Source organism: Dipodomys ordii, unplaced genomic scaffold, assembly GCF_000151885.1.
Source record: "Dipodomys ordii isolate 6190 unplaced genomic scaffold, Dord_2.0 Scaffold76, whole genome shotgun sequence".
Classification (NCBI taxonomy): Eukaryota; Metazoa; Chordata; class Mammalia; order Rodentia; family Heteromyidae; genus Dipodomys; species Dipodomys ordii.
Genome location: NW_012267292.1, coordinates 10,787,397 through 10,811,289, shown reverse-complemented (window position 1 = coordinate 10,811,289; position 23,893 = coordinate 10,787,397). Strand labels below are relative to the sequence as shown.

The 23,893-nt window shown below is 37.6% G+C and overlaps 1 protein-coding gene across 2 annotated transcripts in view; it reads right to left on the bottom strand.

The window, feature by feature from the left end:
- Fam126a (family with sequence similarity 126, member A) overlaps nt 1-23,490 on the bottom strand; it is a 90,204-nt gene extending 66,714 nt beyond the window's left edge. For both annotated transcript variants that reach the window (XM_013024458.1, XM_013024459.1), the window contains exon 1: nt 23,301-23,490. The gene's annotated coding sequence lies outside the window, so the exon portion shown is untranslated. The remainder of the gene's footprint in view (nt 1-23,300) is intronic.
- Between the last annotated feature and the right edge of the window lie 403 nt (nt 23,491-23,893).

Genomic DNA, 23,893 nt, shown 5'->3' with positions numbered 1-23,893 from the left:
GGGAAACAAAGGAGGAGGCTACAATGCTTGATAAGAAATGTACTCATTATCTTGCCCATGTAATTGTAACCCCTCTGTATAGTATTTTCACAATAAAAAATTTAAAAAAAGAAATGCAAATTAAAGTGTATGGGAAGTATAGCAAGTGTATAGTGGCATGAACTGGTAAATACTATTGTGATCAAAGATGCTAAAATCAGATATAAAATCATATGAATATCATATATAATATATGAGAGGGGTACTTCTATGATATTCTTTCCACCGATAAACCCAAAATCAAAACTGGCTGAGTGCTGATGACTCATCTGTATAATCTTAGCCACTCAGGGTGAGACCTGAGGATTCAGTTCAAAGCCAGCCCAGTCAAAAAAGTCCATGAGACTCTTACATTCAATTAACCACCAAAAAGCTGAAAATGGAGCTGTGACTCAAGTGGTAGAGCACTAATTTTGAGCAAAAAAAGCCCAGGGACAGCACTCAGGCCCTGAATTCTAGCCTCAGGACTAACACAAAATAAAATTAAAAAAAAAACAAACAAACCCTGATAGTCATGAAAAACAAGACCAAGAAACTCTCAAAGACTTTATTCGGATCTCATCAGGTGTTTCATTATTGTTCTTATTGGATCGTGGAATCCAGTATAGGGTACTTCATTGCATTTCATTGTTAGTACATTTATCCAGGCATGTACACCTGAAATGTACACATGAAACACCTGAGACTGAAATAAGAGGTTTATGAGTTACAGGCCAGCCTGGGATACTTACATAATGAGATCCTATTTGTCTTTTGTTTTTTTTAAGCAAGCATATTGGCTCATGCCTGTAACCCCAGCTACTCTAGAAGAGAAATTAAGAAGACTGAGATCAAAGGCCAGCCCATCCAAAGCTATCCAGGACCCAGCTAAAAAAAAAAAAAAGATCTGGACATGGTGTCAGGTACCTGTCAAGACAGCTAAATGGGAGATATAGTAGAAGTATCATAATCCAGACCAGAGCAAGAAAAAGCAATAACCTCTCTGAAGAGTAACTAAAGGAAAAAGGGCTGGAGATGTGGCTCAAGTGTTAGTGTTTGTCTACCAAGTGCAAAACCGTAAGTTTAAACAGCAGTATCAAAGAAAAATAAGAGGAGGAGGAGGAGAAATGTAATAAATACAGTAGCAGGATGCCTGTGAATGCATCTTAAGAAATCTACAGTTTCTTTCTTCATATATCAGTATTTCCTTCCTTTTCAAGTCCAGCTGTCATTCTTTTTTTTTTTTTTTTGGTCAGTTGTGGGGCCTGAACTCTGGGCCTGGGTGCTGTCCCTCAGCTCTTCACCTCAAGATTAGCGTTCTATCACTTGAGCCACAGCACCCACTTCGGGCTTTTTCTGCTTGTATGGTGCTGAGGAATCGAACCCAGGGACTCATGCATGCAAGGCAAGCACGCTACCACTAAGCCACCTTCCCAGCCCCCCAGCTGTCATTCTTTAAGAAGCAAGATCACCATGGAAGGTTGCATGGAACAGCCATGGAGGACCCTGCTGAAGTCAGCTGAGAGCAGCACCAAGCACCAACTTAGACATCCCAGGCAACTCAAGCCTCTAGATGACTACAAGCTTCAACTACCAAGAAACTGCAGATCTACCAGGCTAAATTCACTGCACATCATATTTATGAGAGAAAATAGTTGCTACTAGAACCCACTAAGTTTGAGGATGATTTGATAAGCAGCAAGAGATAACCAAACATTTAGAATATGCCATCTTTGCACCAGGCATTGGAGGGTATTAAGTAAATCAACAACCTAGTCCTGCCATCAAGGAATCAGATTATTTTTCTGTGACAACTCATTGTTAACAGGACATTTTAAACAATCACTGAATTCTCAAGTTAAGGGGATCACATTCTAGTGATGTATACTTCCTTATTTTGTTTAGTCACGATAGTAACAATAACAGGCATTGTGAAATGGTTGGCTAGAATTCAAAATTTGGAGAAGTCCATAGCCACAGAACAAAACAAAACTCGCTGACCAATAACCATAATTTTAATAGCTATAATTTTAATCAACAGAGCAAATATACCAACTGTCATTAGTTTATATAAATGTTTTAAATTTATTAAGTATAAACACTCTTATTGCATATAATCCTGATGCCAGCTCCACAGAATTATACCAGATATCAAACGATTTTATTTAAATTTTTAGTTAAAAAACAATGTTTGTCTTGATTTTTCTGTTTGCTGTATTAAATCTTTAATTTTTATGTAATCATCATTAAAATTTGTTCAAAATAAACACATAGAACTTAGGTTTGATAGAATAACAATCTATAATTGGGAATTTCAGTAAAAAGTAAGTTAGTAAGAGAAACCATAAAATTTCAAAGTTTTTTAATAATGTCTTAGATTTTTTTCAGCTGTCTGAGATGGTTTAAGTTAAACTAAGGAAAATTAGTGAATAAGCTAATTTTAAAGTCTCTGTTCATCCAACATCTTTCTATAAAAATAAATTATTCAAGCCGGGCACCAGTGGCTCACGCCTATAATCCTAGCTATTCAGGAGGCTGAGAGCTGAGAATCACAGTTCAAAGCCAGCTGGGGAGGAAAGTCCATGAAACTCTTACCTCCAATAAACCACCAGAAAACCGGAAGTGTTGTTGTAGCTCAAGTGGTAGAGCGCTAGCCTTGAGCTGAAGACCTGAGGGACAGCGCCCAGGCCCACAGTTCAAGCACCACGACCGACAAAATAAATAAATAAATAAATAATTTGAAAGCAAGGTGAATAAAATGTGAAATACAAAATAAAACTTATAAACATTTTCACTATGTAGCACTTCAATATTATAGTAAGAAATTCATGTACAAGACCTTAAAATCCGTATTATCAATACCCAGACTGCCTCAAAGCACAGGAAGAATACAGGCTACTTTCATAATGTTTATATTTTTTAAACATATAATTTTTATTAATTTAATGTCAAAATCCAGAACACTCACAGTTGGCACTCTACCACTTGAGTCACACCTCCAGTCCAAGAAACCTAAAAACTGATCATTTTCCTTAGTAATCAAATATGACAGAGTTCATATAGGGCTTAGAATGAGCAAAATCCTCAAAATCTTTTTCATAAAAACAGCTTCTAAATTAGGTTACTCTTGTAAACAATCAGGTTTTTACCTTCTAGGTTACAATGTAGCCTTGTTAAATTGGCTCACAAGTAACAGATATATAAACATTTATCCAGTGAATGAAAAAAAAAGAACATACTTAGAAATCCTTGCTCATTTGGGCCCTGAATTCCAGCATTTTTTCCATTTATTTATTTATTTATTTTATTGTGCCAGTACTGGGGCTTGAACTCAAGGCCTGGGTGCTGCCTCTTCACATTTTTGCTCAAGGTTGGTACTCCATTTGAATCACTCCTCTGCTTCTGTTTTTTTGCTGATTAATTGGAGATAAGAGTCTCATGGACATTCCTGCTCAGGCTGGCTTGAACCACGATCCTCAGATCTCAGTCTGGTGAGTAGCTATGATTACATGCATGAGCCACAGATGCCTGGCTCCATTTTGAACTTTTAATATGTATTTATTTCATTAATTAGTAACATAAAAGCATGAAATAAAAGTTATCCTGGAAGCAAGGAATGTTATATTAGAGGAAAAAGCAGGGAATTAGAGTTAAAGACATTCTATAAAGTCATCCATGTGCAAGTAATAGTACAATAACAGAAAAATGATTTTTCCCAAAGTGGATACAGTCTAACTATAGGAGCTTCAAACAAATTATATATACATGATAAAAATTCATATCTTAACATACTCATATGAGAAAGGAATGGAAGTCTATGAATTATTAATCTATGAATTAGATAGGAGAAATATCAAAGAGAAAAGCAATTAAATGTGTCTGTAAATGATCAAAAAGAACCTAGTATCCAGGAAGATAACAGAAAACAAAATTATTTCAATGAAATAAAAATCACTGAAGTTTTCTAAGCTGTAGTGAAGAGATTAATGAAAGCAATGGTATAGGTAAACCAAATAAAATTTACAATTATAAGGTAAGAAAAATCTATTACAGCTTATTGTAAATGAAGACAATAGTGTTAATGGTGAAATTTCACATTTAACGTTCTCACCAACAAACTAAGATGTAAGTTACTTGTAACATGATGATTGACTATTCCAACATGCAAACTATTACATAGCAATCACCATTACTTAAAGAACACATTCTTATAAGAATGGCTTAGGTGGTTCTTTGAGTGGATTCATACATAATTTATATTCAGCTTTAACTAGAGAAAATGACTTTGAACTTAAAGTACTTTTCAGTTTCTTTGAAACTTTCTAACACCTATTTTTAGCATTGCTTGATGTAGAACTCATATTTACAAGCTGTTAAAAAACCTATGATACAAAGTCATAGTGCAAGACTGGTGGCTTTTTTATGCATTAGAACATTTGTAACCATTCAAGACTATAAATGCAAGTTTTCTTCAAAAATATAGCTCTCTCCAGTTGGGAGTATAGCTCAGTGGTAGAGTACTTGCCTAGAATCCACAAGATCCTGGGTTCCAAACACCTAGGTCCTAGCATTTCAGAACAAAACAAAAGATTAAAATTAAAGCTGTCTGATCAAGAAACTTCTCTTTTCTTGCCAGAAGATTTCTTCCACATATGATTAAGTGACTGCCTTTCAATTTGTTAATCGTATAATCTATAAAATACTTAGGAAAACTAAGGAATAAATGTTTGCCTTTCAATTTTGAAAGTCTTGTAATATTATTTTTAAATCAAAACCCTCAGAAGATATTAACAACTTCATAATACATACATAATTTTATAGTATATTTTGAAGTCATTTTGTCAAATAAAAATTATATAACTATTATAAAGTTCAAAATTGTGTTAGAGATTACAGCCAAAGTTCAGTTTAGGTATAATTAACATAAATTCCATATACCACATAATAAATAAATGTTGAATAAAGGAATAAATTTCACCTTTCCCATTGCTTGTTAAATTTACCATCTGCTCTCCATCTCCACAGCAACACTGTGAGCCTGGACCTTTATTGCCTCTGCTTAGGCTGCAACAAGCAGCCTTCCTGCTGCTCCTCTCCTCCCTTTTCATTGCACCATGTACATTACTGACCTACTATTCTCCCTGAAAGACAACTCTTCTGTGAACATAGCACATCAGATCTGTCAGATCTGCCACATCAAACTCCCTAGCCTATTATATGTCCATCTATCTAATTTACCTAATGTGATAAGAGTATCATAGTGTCTAAAACACCAGGCCACTTCAATCTCCTGCTACTTCTCTCTGCTATGTCTTCCTTTTATTCCTCAACTTATTAAAACCTACTCAAAGCTGGGCAGTGGTGGCTCACACCTGTAACTGTAGCTACTCAAGAGGCTGAGATCTGAGGATCATGTTTCAAAGCTAGCTTGGGCATGAGACTCTTATTTCTAATTAACCAGCAAAAAGCCCAAAGTGGAGGTGTGGCTCAAGTGGTAGAGTACCAATCATGAGCAAAATAGCTCAGGGACAAAGCACGGGTCCTAAATACAAGCCTCAGGAGTCCCTCTTCCCCTCCACACACATGGAAAGATCAATCAATTAATATAGATAACCTTGGCTTAAGTTTAAACAGTCCATGGATTTAAGTTATGTGTTTCACTAAATATAAAAATGTCACAAATGATGTAAAATGGAATATTGGGTAGAAATCTAAAGAACAATGATTAACTAAAGATTTATGTTTATGCCATCTTATTAAAAATATATTCACAAGCCGGGCACTGGTGGTTCATGCCTGTAATCCTAGCTACTCAGGAGGAGACCTGAAGATTGCAGTTCAAAGCCAGCCAGGGCAAGGAAAGTCCCTGAGACTCATCTCCAATAAACCACCAGAAAACCTGAAGTGGCAGTGTGGCTCAAGAGGTAGAGCACTAGCCTTGAGCTGAAGAGCTGAGGGTCAGCGTCCAGGCCCAGACTTCAAGCCCCATGACTGACGTGTGTGTGTGTGTGTGTGTGTGTGTGTGTGTGTGTGTGTGTGTGTATTCACAGTATATGGTAAATGATTCAAATATTGCCTCTGCAAATATTTAGTTCATTTCTGGCAACTAAGACAAAAATTATAAAGTTTGTGTTAACAGACTTTATGAAATTGCTGTGCATAGTGATGCACACCTGTAATTCCTGCTCTTCAAGGGCAAATCTAAGTTATATAGCAATACATTGCCCAAAAAAAAGAAAGAAAGAAAAAACTAAATGCATAGAAACTCACAACTATAATCCCAGCTACTTGGGTGGCAGAGATAAAAGGTTCAAGGCCAAATAACTAAAATGAAATTATGAAAGTAAAAAGGGCTAGAGGCCTGGCTCAAGTTATAGCCACTCTAAATTCAAGCTCTACTACTACCAAAAAGATTTTTTGAACTATAAAAATTACCTCGACAGCAATTATTATGAAGATGCATGGTTTAAGGATTGATTAAGGATTAAGGATTGATTAAGAAATTATTTTACTTATTCACAAGATCAGGACCTTAAATTGACAGGTTATTTGATCCCTGTCAGGCTCATACAATTTATGTAGAGTACTGACTGGCAGAACCAAAGTAGGATCAAAGAAAGAGAACAGTAACTAGGTTAAAACAACATAGATTGGGAGGTCATATAAATGGATAATGCATTTAATATTTTATATATGCAAAATCAATATTACCATATATTCAAATTGCAGCAATAATAACTCAACAAGCCCTTGAGTGCTTGCTGACTACAATGCAAAAAGTGTTTTTATTACTTTGCACTATTGACAAAGGAACAGTTAAATATGGTCTATGTCCTTAAGGAGCATGTAAGAGACATACACAAGGAGAAAGTGAATCAAGGTAGTACTAGACATTTTCTAGATTACTAATCTCATGATAAAATTGTGAGAAATAAAATCAATAGAGTTTCAAACAAGGGTTCTGCTGAAACTTTCTACTGAAAAGAGAAAATAAACACACAAAACTATGAACACTTTGGCAGAACATCTACCTTCCATCTTCATTAATTCTTTTCCTTATTAGAAGTTTTTCTTTGCATTGCTACACTTAAATCCTTTGCACATAGTTAAAAGAAATATACAACCTTCTCATGCTCTTATCCCAATTATTTTTCTATACCAACAGTAGTTCTCAAAACTTTACCATTAAAAATCCCTAATATGAAGCCAGGCATGGTGACACACCTCTGTAATCCAGCATTTGGAAGGTTTAGGCAAGAGGAGTTCAAGTTTGAGGCCAGCTTAGGCTACGTGGTAATATGCTGTCCACAAACAAAAAAAAAAAGGAATAAAGAAAAGAAATCTAACTATGATTTTAAAAATTAGTTAACTATCACATCACAAGAAGAATTTTCAATATATATATATATTATTTTTTTTTTTGTCAGTCGTGGGGCTTGAACTCTGGGCCTGAGCGCTGTCCCTCAGCTCTTCAGCTCAAGGTGAGCACTCTACCACTTGAACTACAGCATCACTTCCAGTTTTCTGAGTGTTTATTGGAGATAAGAGTTTCATGGACTTTCCTGCCTGAGCTGGCTTTGAACCGTGATCCTCAGATCTCAGCCTCCTGAGTAGCTAGGATTACAGGCGTGAGCCACCGGCTCCCTTCTTCAAAATATATTTTTAACATTGGTATGTACCACCATGCCCAGCTAACTGATATAATTGATTGAGCATATATGCATATATGCTGAGGTCAGACAGGTTGAAAACTATAGGGTTACAAGAAGAACATGATAGAGTACTAGGAAGAAAGTCCCCTATTCACAGGTAGACATCTGATTTTAAAGAAGATAGTTTCTGTATTTTCCACACTAGTACTATAATGCTGGGAGTAAAGCTCATTGGTGGAGTATGTGCTTACCATGCACAAGACCTAGCATCAATCAATCACACACACAGTGGCTACAACCCAGCAACAAACATTCTCCAAAAGTGTACAGATGCAACTTAAGTTTAAATCCCCAAATTAGAACAAAATCCATGCTTCCTCATAATTTTGTGTTCTACTTTACTGGATAATAAACAAAATTTTGCCCTCTCCTGAGGTTTTTTCATCCATTCTGTAATCTGGTTTCCCATACTTTCAAAACTTATAAAATTCCATCTAAATAATAAAAGAACAGATGTCTTAACTTTTGTGTATGTTCAAAATCTTCATATCCATTTAAGTATCTCAAAACACTGTAAGAATTGATTAAATACAGAACTATTGATATGTGACTCAATTTTAAAACAACAAAAAGGGGCTGGGAAGGTGGCTCAGTGGTAGAGCACTTGCCTTGCATGCCTGATACCCTGGATTTAATTCCTCAGCACCACATAAGCAGAAAAAAAAGCCAGAAGTAGTGCTATGGCTCAATTGGTAGCAAGCCAGCCTTTAGCTGAAGAGCTGAGGGACAGCGCCCAGGCCCAGAGTTCAGGCCCCACAACTGGACTCCCCCCCCAAAAAAGAAATAAAACAACAAAAAATAATCACTGGTAAAAATTGTGCATATATTTAGCTTATGGCTAAAGCATATATTAAAAAAATACTGAAAACACCTATGGCAGCTCAGTATGACTGTGTCTACCAAAGGGTATGAAAACAATCAAAGAAATGATTATGAACAGTGCTACCACTGTTGATCATAACACCGGTAGAATAATGTATCTAATATCATATACATGCATCTAGCTCAAATTAACATCATATTAAAATTATCCTATTCTGCTTTCTTCCATTTTTTTACTTTCAAAAAGCCAAGCAACTCTGTTGGCAGAGCATCTTGAACACAAATGCCCAAAAACACTTTCTCCTTGCCAAACTGAACAAATTGAGTTGAACTAAAGAATTAGCCAGCTGCTTGTCACTGACTGTATTGAAAGAAAATAGGAGAGGAGGCAGTTACTACTCTCTCTACTAAGATATGCAAATATTCATCTCTCATATTCTTTAGAATATATAAAAGGTTTTTCAATTTTGGCACTAAGTTTGGCAATCTGTCATGTAAGAATAGGCAACTTAAGAGCACTGGAGATTTTGCTGGGTCCCAATACACAAGCCATCTATATTACTTAGCTAAGGCTGTTGTAACAGACTGGGTGTATTACACACAGAAATTTATGCTCTCAAAGTTCTCTAGGCGAGAAGTGTAAGATCAAAATATCAGCAGATTTGATTCTTTTAAGAGCTATGAATGAGAGATCTGTTTCCAACCTTCCTCCTTGCCTTGTAGGTGGCTACCTTCTTCCTATGACTTCACACTGTCTTTTTCTCAACCATAGTATTATTTACATTTTATATCCTTCCAGTGGCTCTAGTCATCTCGGATCAGGGCTCACCCTGACCTGATTTTGTCTTAATTATTCTGGAAAGACCCTACTGCTAAATATAGAAACAGTCTGAGGTGCTAAGGGTGGAGGAGGGGACATATGTCAGCCCCTCACAGCATCAAAACAATACAACAGTAAATATGACTCTTTTCTTCTTTTCTTTTCTTTTTTTTGTGCAGTCATGGGACTTGAATTCAAGGCTTCAAGGTCTCAATTGGCTTTTTCACTTACAGCTGGCACTCTACTGCTTGAGCCATACCTACATTTCTGACTTTTTGCTGGTTAATTGGAGATGAGAGTCTCAGATTTGTCTGCTGGGGCTGTCTCAGAACCATGATTCTCATATCTCAGCCTTCTGAGTAGTTAGGATCATCAGCATCCAGCCTGGCTCTTCTTTTCTTACACTAAACTCCTTAAGTATCATCCACTTATTCATAAACTATTATATGTCTATGTTATAGTTGGATGGACAAAAAAGAATATGACATAGTAGCTGACCTAAGGAATTCACTGTCTATTAAAGGAGACAAACCTAAAACCAACAGAATTGATGTCCCTAAATCCCTTTTGAAATGAATCAAGACAAATCAGGGTATAAACAACAAAATAATTAAAATAAATGCTATATGGAAAATGAGGAAGAACATAAATGAAAACATGGTTCATTTAGCTATTCATTCCTCTTTCCTCTCACTTTCCTAAACATAATAGCATACAAAAATGTACTTTCCAAAGCACAGCTCTACTTCAATTTCTTAAAGCCTTTTGCATTCTCGGTGGCAGTTTTCCTGGTTGCAATGTTGGGGACAAAGAAAAAGAGAAATGTCAAGAGAGCCAAATTCCAATTAACTTGTGGGTTGATGTTTTAGCATGAGTCACTGCTCTTTAATAAGCTGGAATGAACTTCCACCAATAAAGAAGTCTGCCAATAGAGATCACAGAAAATGGTGGGCAAAGCAAAAAATGCATCCAAAAAATGCAAGTAAACACTATTAATGGCAGCAATGCCACAATTAGGACACAGCAATAACAGTATCAAATCTGGACCAATTGATCTCAATAGTATACATAGCACTTACCTAGTCTGTGTGACATACACACACACACACACACACACACACACACACACAGATCTTGACTGTACAAACTTCTTTTTGATTCTTCCCAATCAGAAACTTGATAGATCTCATTAATATAGTTAATTTTCTACATTTGAAAAAAGATATAGAAGACATAAATAATATAATCATGTTGACTTATTTTGACTAGGATAATAGTCAATTTGTCTTAGCATAGGCTAAATTAGAAAATTAAAGTTTTCAATAATATTAAATCTTACACTAGTATAACAAAACATGTATCCTAGACATTGCTTTATATTTAATTATGAAACTAAAATTGGCACAGCAAAAAAATCTATTTTAGTTCTACCCATACTTGAAAGTCCTATAAAAATTGTTAATCCTTACAGTATTATATAAGTATTTCTTTTTCAATTGTGCACTGTTACTGAAGAAAGGTTTATTACCCCCAAAAATCTGTTTGAATCCCTTCACTAATAATTCCTGATGGATGGAATTCAAATTTAATAATCCATATTGTATTATAATAAACTCTTTTGAGATTTATGATGTGGTGACATCAAGAATATCTGTTCCAGTAATTATCTGTGATCTATTCACAATGATTCCACAAAAAGGCTGGCTCTTTAAAGGGAACTACTATGTATTTGTAGTCCTCATACAGATCATAAGTTTTATTCTTATTTTCTTTAAATATATTTTATTGTTATTGTAGAGGTGATATATAGAGGTACTCTTATTTATATGCTCTTTTTTTGTTTTGTCCTTTTCTTCTCAACCTAACATTATCACTGGTAAAAAGAATATCTCATCTTCAAGTAATGGCAATTGTTAAAAATTATATAAGTATGATATAAGAATTTATTAAAAGGAGTGTGTGTGTGCACGCACACACATGCACATGCCTGTCCTAGAGGTTTTTCTGGGTAGTTTATTGGAGATAAGAGTCACAGACGTTACTGCCAAGGCTGGCTTCAAACCACAATCCTCAAATCTCAGCCTCCTGAGTAGCTTACAGGCATGAGTCACCAGGATCTGGCTGAAAAGACTCCTTTTATAAAAGTTTAAGTAGAAGGAGGCACCAATGCTCATAGCTATAAACCTAGCTATTCACAAGGCTGAGATCTGATGACTTGTTTGAAGCCAGCCCAGGTTGACAAATCGAAGAGACTCATCTCTAATTAACCAGCAAAAAGATGTAAGTAGAGGAGTGGCTCAAGCAGCAGAGTACCACTCTTGAGTAAAAACAGCTAAGAGAAAATGTGAGACCCAGGGTTTAAGCCCTAGTATAGTTGTGTATGCTAGCACATACACACACACACACACACAGTTTAAATAGAAAATACAGTTTATACAAAACATTTACACCAAGCTTAACTCAGATTTCTAAATCTCTTCCCTTCTTTTTTTGATAGCCACCAGATTATATTTATCTTAGTTTTTGTTATCTTTAAATAGTTGTAGAAAGAAGTTTCAATTCAACATGTCAATTTGTGAGTACAATGTATCTTTAAAGAAGAATCTGATCTGATAACTCCACTTTTACCTCCCCCATAGTGGTTAAACACAGTTCAATAAATAGAGCATGGCATAAGAAAACAAATGTTAACTTTAGAAACCAAAAAAACTCAAGACACTTTCCAGCATGTTATTTAATCTTTCTAAGTTTCAGCTTCCTCAATCATAAAAAGTGAGTGATAACATCCATCATATAGGAATTTTTTAAGGATTAAACTTAAATGAGGAATGATGGGTAAAATCTCAATGTACATATGTTAAAATAGAATTGAAGAGTAGGCCTGGACATGTGGTTGAAGTGTAGAGTGCCAGCCAATGAGCAAAAGCTCATTTGGTCTTGGACCAAAAAAAGAAAAGGAAAAACAGAATTAGGAAATTTGCAGGACCAATGGAATTGCATAGATGGGGTGGGAGAATGTTGAAGAGTAACACTGAGCAAGAATCATTGTACACATAAATTAACATTGTGAATTGAAAACACAAATTTCTATCAAAAACAAATTTTTATCAAACATTATTATCAATAATAATAATATAAGCAAGGCACTGACATGCTGTACTCAATCAAAGATTTAATGATTACTAACAAAATGTTTATCATTTGGACAATTAAGAATGAAATCAGGATCTTACCATTTCCAAAGTATCATATATTAATTCTATACTGAGTAACCCTTTAGTACAGTAGCCTTATTTACTCCATTGGCTCACTATAAACTTGCTCCTTAACCCCCTTTTTAAACGTAGTTTTCATCATATACAATCTATGATCTATCAGCTCTTTTTCAGTGTTCATTCTTTAACTTTGCAGCAAGTATCTTCTCTTCTCTTCTGAAACTCTACTTCTCAACCATACTGACTCCATTATTCTTTTTTTTTTCAGTTGTGGGACTTGAACTCTGGGCCTGGGGGCTGTCCCTGAGCTCTACAGCTCAAGGCTAGTGTTCTACCACTTGAGCCACAACGCCACTTCCCGTTTTCTGATGGTTAATTAGAGATAAGAGTCTCAGGGACTTTCCTGCCCAGGCTGGCTTTGAACCTCAATCCTCAGATCTCAGCCTCCTTAGTAACTAGGATTAGAGGCATGAGCCACCAGTGCCCAGTTTTCTATACTTCTATAACATTCTGATTTGCATGTCTTAGTTGGTGTTTTTGCTCCATACATATCTAAGATACTGTCACCTCCATTCCCTATCAGGATCCATCTGAAATTCTGTAATTTCCCAAAACAGTCCCTCACCCCCCCCCCCCCACCCCACCCCCGCCTGCCCCGCCCCACACCTCCTCTCCTTCTCCTCCTCCTCCTTCTCCTCCTCCTCCTCCTCCTCATCCTCCTACTCAGTTTTAGCAAAAACTTATTTTAGTGTATCAGAGCTAAAATAGAGAGAAATGGAAAAAAGAAGCATTTCCTGCTCCCTGTGAGGGAAATATAATTTAAAGATGCAAAATGATGTTTTCTATCTGTAGCTGTGTATGTGTGCTCTCTCCTCTCCTCCTCCCCCCTCCCCCGCTCCCCTGTGAACTAAACATACAAGTATACATTGCTTTAGGGACTGTGTTGTCACTTTTGCCACAGTAGTATCTATGAATGAATCACCAGGAACCTTGAAAATTAGATGAATGTTATGTTTCTAGCAAGCGAGGTCAGATGGCAATTTTCATGTCTTCAATGGGAGGAGATAGGGAGTACATTGTATTAATTGAACCCAATATCCAATCTGTATTAATAAGTGTCAATTATGTTTTATAAGGGAAGAGGAGTCCAGGCATGGCATCAATAGACCCAGTTATCCCAGCTACTCAGGAAGTACAGATCAGGAGGATCAGAGTTCAAGGCCAGCCTGGGCAAAAAAAAGTTAGCAAGATTACATCTCAACCAATAAACCAGGCATGGTAGTGAATATGTACCTGTACTCCCACTACTTAGGAAGTAGTTGAAGGTTGACCTGAGCGACAAACATAAGAGACCCTATCTTTAAAAATAACTAAAGCAAAAAAGATTGAAAACATGGCTCAAGTGGTAGAGTGTTTGCCTAGTAGGCCTAAGGCCCTAAATTTAAACTCCAGTACAATAAAAAAAAGAGAGGAAGAAAACACAGAGTTCAAAAAAGAGCCCTAGCTGAATTAATTATTTTAAAAGAGGGAAAACAAGAGTTTAAAAAGAAAAATGGAGTTCATATTGTTTGTCCAATTTAGGTACTTTTATGGATTACACTTTTATTCTCTTCAGTGCCCAAGCCTATATATCTTTTATTTTTTTCTTTTTGCTTTTTTGGGACAGCCTCCTAAGTAAGTGGAACTAGACAATGTGCCACTGTCTTTGGCTTTAATGCATCACTTTCTACCCCAAAAAAGTAAATGTAAATGTTCCAATAGCTGAAACCTAAATTAATTTTCATAGTAAAATTTAAGAACATATACATAAATTTTTATTAAGCCAAATACAAATGACCTTAGTTATATGAGAAAGCAACTACTGTTTACCAACTAATCAAAAGACTTTAAGAAAGCATATAGTAAACAAGTATTATTTAACATTTACTACTATAAGGCCATTCTAATGCAAGGCTTAAAAATGACAAATACAGGAAAAGTACTGTGTTGCAAAAGCTCCTTAATCTCTTATATTTTATATACTTAACATAACATTCTTTATGACATACATATATGATCTATAAACACAAATTAATCTTGAGGACCCAAAAATTTAAATGTGAATTATATTAAGTACAATAGATAAATATCACTGTTAAATCTCCTCATCTCATCTCACCCCACTTCAGGATCATCCACCATGACCATACTAGGCTATATTTATTAAAATAGAAGAAGATATATCATCCCAGAACAAACTATTAATTTAAATAATTGTGCAAAAAGAAAAAAGTTTAAAATACTTATAAAAACAATTATATTCACTTCTGAGTGGCAGAAAGTGAGGAAAATATCCTAATTAAGAAAAAAATTCAGGAACTTATTTTAAAATATGGACTGTCATCAAAAAGGAATTTGAAACTGTACACTTAGGAGATGTTGATCTTGAATAAGCCATAACTTCTTCGTCTCAGTTTCTTTATTATTTCTATATAGAAATATTTTTTTTGTTGTTGTTCTTTGTCATGGGGCTTGAACTCAGGGCCTGGAATACCACTTTGAGCCACAGCTCCACTTCTGGTTTTCTGGTAGTTCATTGGAGATAAAAGTCTGATGGACTTTCCTGCCCGGGCTGGCTTTGAACCTTGATCCCCAGATGTTAGCCTCCTGAGTAGCTAGGATTACAGGCATGAACCACTGGCACCTGGCTTAGAAATAATAATCTTTACTTCATAAAGTTATGTAATTAAATAAAACTGTGCCATATACTAAGAAAGTATTTAAGCACAAATTAAATCTCAATACATTTTATTAAAAAGTAGACATTTTTAGAATTAAAATATTTCAAAACTCCAAGGAAGAAATAAATTGCTAGATCACAGGAAGATGAAAACTGCTCCCTCTCTGTTCCTCTCTCTCTCTCCCTCTCTTTCTCTCTCTCACACACATATAGAGCTAGAAAACTAAATCATTTAAAAAGGTAATACAAAAGGGGAAAATAACACTACTATATCACTCTCATATAGCAAATCAAATATACCACTATTTTAAAAAGATAAATTATTGAGTTTTGTTTTGTTTTGCTTTTTCCCCCCAAAGAGCAATACTTGGTAAAATCTACTAGGAAATTTAATACAATTCATCAAGCAACAGGTTAAAAAAAATGAAAAAATGGCCATCAAGTTTAGTATCTCTGTTCTAAAACAGTTAAGGAATAGAAGAATATTTTATTAACATACCATAAATAAAACTGTGATGGTTCACACCTGTAATGTCAGCTACTTGGGAGGCAGAAATAGGATGACCCAAGTTCAAAGGCAAGCTGAGCAAAACATTAGTAAAAACCTTTCTCAAACAAAACAAAAACAAAACCCTCAGATAGCTGGGTGCCAGTGGCTCACACTTGTAATGCTAGTTTCTCAAGAGGCTGGGACCTGAGAATCACAACTCAAAACAAGCCTGGGCAGACAAGAGGAAACTCAGCTCTACTTAGCTAACAAAAGGCCAGAAGTGGAACTGCACCTCAAGTAGTAGAGTGACAGTCTTGACTGAAAAAGCTAAGTGAGAAAGTACAAGTTCTGAGTTTTGTTTCAGTACATCAAAAACTAAACAAAAACAAAAAACAAAAAATGCATGGTAGTACATAATTCCAGCCACATGAGAGGCATGGTAGTAACAGGACAATAGTCCAACGCCAGCTTCAGGTAAAAACTTTAGAGCCTGTTTGAAAACTAAGGCAAAAAGGACTGAGATATAACTCAACTGGTAGACCACCTACCCAGAAAACTTAAGGCACTGAATCAAAAGCTCAGTAGAGTAACCCTCCCCAAAATTTTAATACACAACTATGAAATGCTAAAAGCATTCTTATTCAAGTGAGAAATAAGCCAAGTATACCTATAATCATTACTATAATATTATTCTTGACTTCCAATCAATGCAATCAATAAAAAGAATTACATGTGTCTGGATGTGGTGGAGCAAAACTGTAATTCTAGTAGTCTTAGGAGGCTGAAGCAGAAGGATCTCAGGTTTGAGGCCAGCCTGGGATATGTACAAAAACCTATCCTCTGGAAAAGAAATTAGTGACTTAAAACTCTACATTAGAAAACACTGAATACAAATAAGTTAAAGATGTGAGTGCTAAAAAGAAACTGAGAAATTAATATAATAAAAACAAAAGTAGGTATTACATAGAGAATGGGAAAAGTGCTCTGTAAGCAAGCAGAAACTATAAAAATGTGGTAGATGGAATCATATTTAAAAGGTTAAAAAATGGTTGCTACCCAGGAGGCTGAGATCTGAGGATCCCAGTTCAAAGCCAGTCCAAGCAGGAAAGTATGTGAGACTCTTATCTCCAATTAATCACCAGGGAACCGGAAGTAGAACAGTGGCTCAAAGTGATAGAGAGCTAGTCTTATGCAAAAAAGCACAGGGACAGTGCCTAGTTCCTGCGTTCAAGCCCCACAACTACTAAAAGAAAAAAAGGGTTAAAAATAATAAAAACACATATGCACACTAGATCTAAAATACAATAGGACATGATAAATTATACAAGACTCTAGGCATGCACACACAGTGAGCCTACAAGGAGGATAGTCTTAGGAGAGGAACACAAAGGCACAATGCCTATGTGCCTCTGATCATATAAACTGATAATTATCAAAATTAACTTCGGGAAATAGAAGCAAAAGGGTTTATTTTCTTTATTGTTGGGTTTTCTTTTCTTTTTGTCTTGTTTATCTGTCTTTGGGAAGATAAAGACAGACACAGAAATGGGGGTACAAAGGGTGAACAAATACATCAGTGGTACCACTAGACTCTATGTTGAAAAGTAACTGTACAACTTGAAGGAAGGAACAGGAGGAAAAAACGTGGAATGAGGAAAGGTGACATTGTCCAAAAAGAAATATGCTTTTTACCTGACTTACACAACTGTAACCCCTCTGTATATCACCTTTCTAATTACTTATTTATTTATTTTTGTGGGTTATGGGGCTTGAACTCTGAGGCCTGCCCTCTACCATTTGAGCCATAGTGTCACTTCCAGTTTTCTGGTGGTTTACTGGCAATAAGAGTTTCACAGCTTTTCCTGCCCAGGCTGGCTTTGAACCTTGATCCTCAGATATCAGCCTCCTGAATAACTAGGATTACAGGCGTGGGCCACTGGTGCCCAGCTAATTTTTTTAATTTTAAAAAAGGAAAACACACACCAGTAACAAAATTAGAATGTAAATGACTAGAGAAGATGCAATGTTATTTGACAAACACTAATAACAATTATATATGCAAAAGAAATTTACACACCAATTCCTTTAAAGTCTCTAGCATCATAACAGGCAAAAGATAATTCAAACACATATACACATACATATATAAAGAAAACCATACATGGTAGCACATGCCTGTAACTAGCACTGAAGCAGAAGGATTTTAAGTTTGAGACCAAACTAGGCTGTGTAGCAAGCTTAAGGACATTCTGGAATACACAGAAGAACCCAGTCTTAAAAAAAAAAAAAAAAAGAGGGAAGACAGAATGGATGGAAGTAAGGCGGGAAAGGGAAGGGGAGAGAGGAGAGAAGAGGAGAGGAGGAGAGAGAAAGAGAGAGGAGAGAAGAGGAGAGGAGGAGAGAGAGAAGAGGGGAGGGGGAGAGGAAGGGAGGGGGAAGAGGAGAGGGGAGAGGAGAGGAGAAGGGAGAAGAAGGGAGGGGAGAGAGGAGAGGAGAGGGGAGAGGAAGGGAGGGGGAAGAGGAGAGGGGAGAGGAAAGGAGGGGAGAGAGGAGAGAAGGGAGAAGAAGGGAGGGGAGAGAGGAGAGGAGAAGGAAGAAGGGAGGGGAGAGAGGAGAGGAGAGAGTGGAGAGGAGGGGAGGAGAGAGGAAAGGAGGGGAGAGGAGGGGAGAGGAGGGGAGAGAGAGGAGAAGAAGGGAGTAAGAGGAGAGGAGGAGAGAAGAAAGGAGAGGAGAGAGGAGAAGAAGGGAGAAAGAGGAGAAGAGGAGAGGAGGGGAGGGAAAAGGAGGAGAGAGAGGAGATGAGGGGAGAGAGAGGAGGGGAGAAGAAAGGAGAGGGGAGAAAGAGGAGCGGAGGGGGGAAAATGAGAGGGGAGGAGAGAAGAGAGAAGAGAGGAGAGGAGGGGAGAGGATAGAATATAACCATGTCACTATCAATTAATTGAAAACAAACACTTATGAAAGATATAACTTTCATATCAAAATGGAATTGAATTGCTAGTGCTTCATATAGAGAGGGCACTGGTATTCAAGCACAACTAAAAAAGATAAATATTAATTGAGACTGTCTGAAAGGCAATCACTAATATTTATTGAAATTGTTAAATGCCTGAAGTAACAGTTTATAACTGCAGGTCTATCCTAAGGAAATAAAGATATAGGCAGTGATTAATCTGTCAAGAATCTAACTACTATCTATTCATCCAATGAAAAAAATTATAGGAAAGAGCTTAAATTATCAACAATCACTATGATGCTTAAGTAAACTATGGTAAAACATATGCCAAAATATTGGATGCACTTTTAAATGTTGTAAAGGATAATATTTTATTGCCTTGGGTAAACATTTATTATCTATTAACTGAAAATAAGCTAGTTACTAGCACATACTAATTTTTAATGCAAAAAATGGAATGGTTTATGCTTAAAAAAAAGTAAGTACCCATTTTTAAAGGCGTAAAGAACTGACTTTCCCAAAAGTCCCAAAAGTGCTCTTCTCCACCTCATTTTGTAGACAGAGGAATTATTTTTTTTTTGGACAGAGGAATTATTTTCTCCTCCAACAATTTATAATACAATATCCAAAGGTCAAGCAAGCAGAATTTCTTCTGAGCAAAGCTGCTTTAAACAGGAAATTTTCAAGTGTTAAATGTTCTCTTTTCTCAGTGTAGATAAGCCTAACTCTGAGAAGGCAAAAGACTCTGGTAGTACATGTAGATATGCCTAACTCTGAGAATGCAAAAGACTCTGGCAGTACATAGCTCTCAACAATAGGCAATAGACAAACTGTTAATTCCATCTGTACCTCTTTAAAAAAAAAAAAAAGACAAAGTATTACATGTGAAAGTAGGGAGTCTCAGGCTACAAATAAATGTTTTTTTTTCTGAGGGTCAGCTAATTTCAGCATTCAGATTCTAATTTTTTGGATTACCTACAAGGTGCTGTATAGAATCACTGTTGATACTACATGTCAATGACATGGAACAATGTTAACAACCAAGTGTACAACCCTTTACAACGTATTTCCTTATTAAGAGATGTTGCTTCCAGAATTCTTGCTTACTGGTCAAAGCTCTAAATACCTTCTACTTCATCTCCTGGAGGACTTAGTTCAAATAATTTTCTCATCTTTCCTAAATTACATATCTCCTGTCTCTTCTCTCACTTTTTTTGTGAATGAAAACAAATAAATACGACATTCCTAATATATTCTTCTACAGTGGTTTTCAACCATACCTGCATATTGAAAATATCTAGGAAACTGTAAAACAAATACCAATGCAAATAATCTATACCAACAGAAAGCAGGCCAGCTGTATCCTGGAGGTGAAAAGAAAAGATCACAAAGAACATAATCAAACTTTACACTATAGACGTATTAATTATTTTAATTGTGGTAATAGTTTTACAACTGTAAACATATGTCAAACAAACTGCACAGTTTAAATATGTGCAGGTCATTATATACCAATTATACTTCAAAAAGCTCTTGTTAAACAAGTACTTATGCTTGGGTCCCATCCTGCCCTCATTGGAACAGAGGTGAGTTCCTTCTGGAAATAAAAATTCTTAAAGATTGTTAATGTGTAGCTAATAATGAGAACCACTGATCTACAAATGTCATCTTCTTCTTCACTCAGTTTTCTTGAAAAGCTCCACTCAAGTTCATCTACTTTTATCATCTCCCATTCTTTTTCTATCTTCTGAAAACTGGTTCTGAACTACCCTTCAGCTCAAACTGTACCTGGTAAAGTCACCAGTGAATTCCTGACTGTTACAGGAGTCTTCTCCTTACTTAATATTGCATTACCATGTTCAAAATAGCTGGTTTGTTCCTCCTCCAGTTGAAAATCTCTTTACCCTTAGCAATTCTCCTGCTGTTCATCCAACCTTTCTAACTAATAATTTTTTAGATGTATGCATCTACCTATTTCTGTTATTTATCAGTTTGTTCTCACGCTGTTGCATTTATCATGCTAAAAGCTTTCCCTAAGTCAAAACCAAATCATCTGGAGGTTGAATGTCTCTTCTCTTCTCTCCTGATTTTCTTTGTACATTCCACATCCATAGGTACAAACATCTCTCGGTATCTACCCTGACTGTCGAACTGATTCTTCAAGTTCAAAAAATAAAACTTAATCATCTTCCTTCAACACATGGTTTGCTCATTTCCAATCAACAGAACAAAGTCATATCATCAAAGACTTTCTTCCTTTCTTCCCATCAGTGATTAGGAACCATCATATTTACCTAACTCTGCCAGAATAAATCTAAAATATAAATCATAAATGGTTGCTCATCCATCATCTTTAATTCAATCCCTTTAAGCTAAGGTTCTGGCCCTCTACCGACTGCCTTACCCTCATTTTTTATCTTTTCCCTATTAACTCTGAATTAAGCCATGTCAAAGTCAATTATACTGATTTTGTCAACTAACACTGTTAACTGACACTTAATGTCAGCAAATTCTCTAACTGCAATGGTTTCTGTCCATCCTTTGCCTTCTTATTATGCCATCTTCTTGGAACGTTACTCACTTACCTCTTGTACTTCAAAACTCCACCTACATCCAAAGTGAGCTAACCATCTCTTATCCTAAGCACACTGCTGCTCACATTTAGTACATGATATTATAAATATTACCTTACTGTGATGTTACAAACACCTTGTACTTTAGACAACTAATTCCTTAAAGAGAGATGTCATTCATTGCTCTATCTATAGTATCTACTCAGATTGGAAAAATACATAGTAAATTTATGTTGGAAATAATGTCAAATATTCACAAAATGTAAACCTAATATCCCCAAAAAGCACTTGAATACTAAAATAAAAAAACGTTTAAAGACTTCCAAGGATTCATTATAAAATAAATATTATGAAACAAGATGTTGAATAAAAAAGGTAAAATTTTAACTCACTGTCAAAATATACCACTACTCTTAAAAAATGCAAACAAGAGCAGATTTCAGAAAAGAGAAAAGAGACAGGGAAAGGTGGTGCAGCAGGAACAAAACACTGACTGCCCATCCCTCATCTGGTGTCTGTAACCACATGCTGTTAATGCTGATTGCTAAGAGGATTTCTAATCCTTCTCTGGAAATAATTTTAATAAGTTAAATAAGGGGCAAAACGAGCTAACTCCAGAGTTTCTTTTTCTAAATATGTGACGGTCTTCTCCCTTGCCACTCTGTTGAAATGAAGATTTGGATATCTGGCTTTGAAGCTACTCTTGATCAAGTAGCTCTTAAAAATTGCTCTTTGTTATCTTTCCATTCCAAAAATATAGTGCATTCCAATATTCATCTTGTAAACCTCGAAATTTATTAACTTAAGGAGGGAAACAAGGCTTACAAATGATGGGGGAAGGGCTGTGGATGCTAGCAACAGAACGTTCTCATGGTAAACATACCTCCAGGGCCTATCACATGGACTCAAGGTTACACCAATCCTGAGAAACTTTATGCAGATAAGATTTTAAAAACTGAAAACATCAAACTATAAAGTGTCACGTGCACCAAAACGAGGTGACATAGCTGCTCCCAACCGCCTTGGGTAACCCAAAGGACAAAGAATCTGGCCCTACTGCTTGTAGTGGAGTCAGAGGTAAGTCAGAGTAAATAGTAGCTGCTAGTGGAACAACTCCCCCTACCTGAAGAGCCCGCGGCTGCCAACGTGTGATAGTGTATCAGAGGACGGATTCGGTGCGGTAGGAAACCACTAGGGTCACATTAAAATCTTTCAGGAATGTCTGAACTCTGAGGGTACAGAACACACATGTTCACACCCAAGCGTGCAAACTTGTGTGTGTGTGTGTGTGTGTGTGTGTGCGGGGGGGGAGGGGCATCTTTTAATAACAATTCTTTTCAGCGGAAACCCTGATGATTCTCGAATATGCTTTAAAAAAAAATCAACCTCGGAAGAAGCATAATTCATGGAATGAAGCGGGCAGGGGCTTGACGAGCAAGTCTCTGGTACCGTACACCACCAAGGAAGGAATCTGCGGGCTCAACCTCTCCTCCCCGCTCGGGACCACGGAGGAACGGGGGGGGGGGGCAGTGACCATTTTGGCCACCAGACTGGAAGGATGGCGGTGCCTGGCGAGGGTGGGAGAGGCCGGAGCACCGGCTGAGAGGGGCAGGGGGCGGGGGTGGGCAGGGGTCCCTCCCTAGGCCGACCCCGCGAAGGGGCCCCGGACCGCGGCCCCCGGGTCACGCCCGCAGGCTGGACCGCTCCTCGCAGCGAAGGAGAGACCCGAGCCCGCGCCCGAAGCTGCCGCCCTCCAGGCGGCTCGCGGGCTGCGCCCAACTTCGGGGCCAGCAGCGCCGCCCCGCGCCCACCCGCGCCGCCTCGCGCGGGAGCCGTTACCCCCAACGAAGCCGCGGCTCCAGGGACAAAGTCCGGTCCGCTACCCGCCGTCGCCGCACCTCGGCTCCTCCCTGACAAAAAAGTTCTCGGTCACCGGCCGCCCGGGGGGCCCGGCGTGAGCCGCTCAGCCCGCGCTTACCAGAGCAGCTCCGGGAGCTACAGCGGCAGAACCTCGACCTGTGCGCCTCACGAACGACCGCGACGGCGGCTGCTCGGCTTTCTCTCAGTAGCAGCACTCCCAGCCCCTCTTCTTCCTAACAGAACGGGTCCTGGCGAGCCATCTTCCCCCTCCTCTCACTGACTGACAAGCCAGCCCCGAGAGCTGCCACTGCCGCCAGCCACTCTGACAGGCACGACCAGGGACCCGTCCCCAAGCAGCCAACCACCACCGCCCCACGCCAGTTCAGCCTATTGTCGCCCCCCGGGGTGGAACCAGAACAACTTCTCCGCCAATGAGAAGCTACCTCTGCTGGGTCTGGGGCGGAGTCATGAAGAGGGCGGGAGAGCGACTTGAGTGGGCGTGGTCTTAGCAATGGGCGTGGCCGGGCTTTCAGAGATGATGATTGACTGTAGGGTTTGTGGTAACCTCAAGGCTACAGTGATCAAAGCAGATCTCTAATTTAGACTCCAAATTCTGAAATCATGTGGCCATCTCGGCGGAAATAAGCCCTACTGAGTGATGTGAAATGTAATCAGGAAGACAAAACAAATTGGCATTTATTTACTGAGCAG